General features: G+C 77.8%; 1 non-coding gene across 1 annotated transcript; it reads right to left on the bottom strand.

Annotated features, from left to right (window-relative positions):
- Window positions 1-542: 542 nt before the first annotated feature.
- LOC139826596 (5.8S ribosomal RNA) lies at window positions 543-695 on the bottom strand. Its single transcript, XR_011736756.1, has one exon. It is a non-coding gene; the product is annotated as a 5.8S ribosomal RNA (ribosomal RNA).
- Between the last annotated feature and the right edge of the window lie 1,805 nt (window positions 696-2,500).

Below are 2,500 nucleotides of genomic sequence, written 5' to 3' on the forward strand. Positions count from 1 at the left end.
AGAAAAGCCCCAGCCCGGAGACGGCCCGACACGCGCGTGGCGGACACGCGCCCGGAGACGGCCCACCGCCACGGGGGGGGAGAGAGATACGAGCGGCGCGGAGGGGGAAGGACGCCGCGGGGAACGTTCCCCGTCCCCGGCGGTCGCGCGCGCGCGCGCGGCAGCACGGCACGGTACCGCCGCGGTACCCACCCGCAGACAGCCGCCCGCGCGGGACGAAACCGGGGGCGAGGCCCGCGCCTCCCCCACCGACACGCGCTTCGCCTCTCTCCCCACCGCCGCCCGCGCAGCAGGGTCCCTGCGACGGAACCCTGGCGTGGCCGCACGGTGGGACGAGCTCCGCACAGCGGGCGCTCCGGGAGCGGGGAGCATCGGAGCGCTCCCCGAGTCTCGACTTAGGGGGACGAAGGCCTTCGCGCGCGCCACCGGGACGCCGCGGTCCCGGGCGCGCGTGGGGCCTGCGAGGCAACCCCAGCCGCGCCGCAGCCTGCGGCCGCGCCGCCGGAGGCGGACGGCGGCCCGGCCGGCGATTGATCGTCAAGCGACGCTCAGACAGGCGTAGCCCCGGGAGGAACCCGGGGCCGCAAGTGCGTTCGAAGTGTCGATGATCAATGTGTCCTGCAATTCACATTAATTCTCGCAGCTAGCTGCGTTCTTCATCGACGCACGAGCCGAGTGATCCACCGCTAAGAGTTGTCTGGCTTTCGGCGCCGCCCCGCGCGCGCGGGGGGGCCGGGACCGCTCGCCAAAAGCGGCCCCTTCTCTCTCTGAGGACGGCCCGCCGCCGGCCCCGCGGCGCGACGGCATCAGGGCCTCGCCTCGGCTGACCGTACCGACACACACACAGGCCCGGGTGGCGAGAAAAGAGCCAGCGGAAAACCCCGAGCGGCAAGGGCGGGGAGCACGCGCTCCCGACAGACGGACGCCCCTTGTCCGCTTCGGAGGCGGCCCAGGCGCCCGGGCTCGCCCCGGCCTCCGCGCGGAGGCCACGGCACCGCCGGCCACGCGCCGCCTGCCGGACCTCGAATCGGCGCGCGGACGCTGCCGGACGAGCGGCAGCGACCGGGCAAAGCCCGCGTGGGGCGACACACGCGCCCCCCTCGGAGGCCGGCTACGCCGCGCGACGTCCACCGGCTTCCCCACGCGCGCCTCCCCGCCCCGGACGGCGAGACGGGCTCCCGCGAGCTCGACCGCCCACGCGCCGGGGGCGGACACCGTCGGAACCCCAAGCCAGCGACGCGCACCGCCCGCGACCCACCGGAGAGCGCCAGCCACCAAACCGGAGCGGCTCGCCCCTCCCGGGACCACCGCCACCGCTTCTCGCCCGGACCCCCTTCCCGCGGGCGGCTCACCGCCGCGAAGGCGGACGGCGCTCGAAGCAGGGGCGACGCGCCCGCTCTCCCGCCCGCCGTCGGCGGACGGTGACCGGGAACGCGACGTCCCCCACCCGCGCGCCCCCACCTCGCCCGGCGAGGCCCGGGAAAAGGGCGACGTGGACAGCGACGGTCGGGGCCCGAGCCGGGGCGGCCACAGGCGGCAGCGGACGTCTTCCGGCGGACCGTTAACGGCGAACGGCGCCGCCGCCGCTCAGACCGGGGCGCCACCCTGGACGGCGGTGAGGCGACCGGAGGCCGCCGAGCCGCTCGGCCGGGAGGCGAGGACGAGTGGGGAAGCGGAGGGCGCCGCGCGACGCCCGCACCGTGCGAGGGGGGGGCGGTGGAACCCCGCCGCGGGCCACCGGGCGAGACCCCGCCGCGGGGCCTCGCCACCCCGGCGAGGGAGAGAGAGCGCGCGTCAGACGGCGCTTCCCCCCCCGCGCCGGGGCCGCCCGTTTCGAGGCAGGCGAGCCGGCCCGCGGCCGACCGCGCCGCGGCCTGGACTTCCGCCGAGGCCGGACCGCAGAGAGGGGGGGGCAGAGGGACCCCCTCCCCGGCACGGCTCCCCGCGTCAGGGAGGACGACGGAGCGGGCGACGGACTCCCAGGGGCCTCGCGAGAGCGACTCCCGCCCCCCTGGAAGCACCCGCCTCCTCGCGCCGCCGCCCGGAGCCCTGGCGGGTCGCAGCGAGCCGCCCGAGTCTTTAAACCGCCGCCCGGCTTCCCGGCCTTCGACCCCCCGGGCTCGCCAGAGGGAGGGCCGCAGAAGCGCGGACGCTAGGTACCTGGCCCTGGGGCGAGGGAAACGACCTGCTGGGCCCCGCGGGGGTGCCTCCTCCGCTGCCGCCCTCGGAGGAGCGTCCGCCCGCGGGGGCGCGCCCGAACGCCCGCCGCCACCGCCTACGCCCTCCTGGCCCGGGAGCCGGGGTTTCCCTCAGTAGCCCGGCACGAAACCCGGCAGGAGAGGCGTGGCTCGGGCCGCCCGCCGCTGGTGCGGGACACGGCCGGCCCGGCGCGAGAGCCTCGCTCGCCACCCGTAGGTTGGCGGCGGTGGAGCCCGCCCCCCCCGCCCGCCGGCTCCCCTCCCTCTCTCTTCCGCCGGGGAAGAGGGAGAGAAGAGGCGCG

This window comes from Patagioenas fasciata (genome assembly GCF_037038585.1).
Source record: "Patagioenas fasciata isolate bPatFas1 chromosome 6 unlocalized genomic scaffold, bPatFas1.hap1 SUPER_6_unloc_1, whole genome shotgun sequence".
Lineage (NCBI taxonomy): Eukaryota > Metazoa > Chordata > Aves > Columbiformes > Columbidae > Patagioenas > Patagioenas fasciata.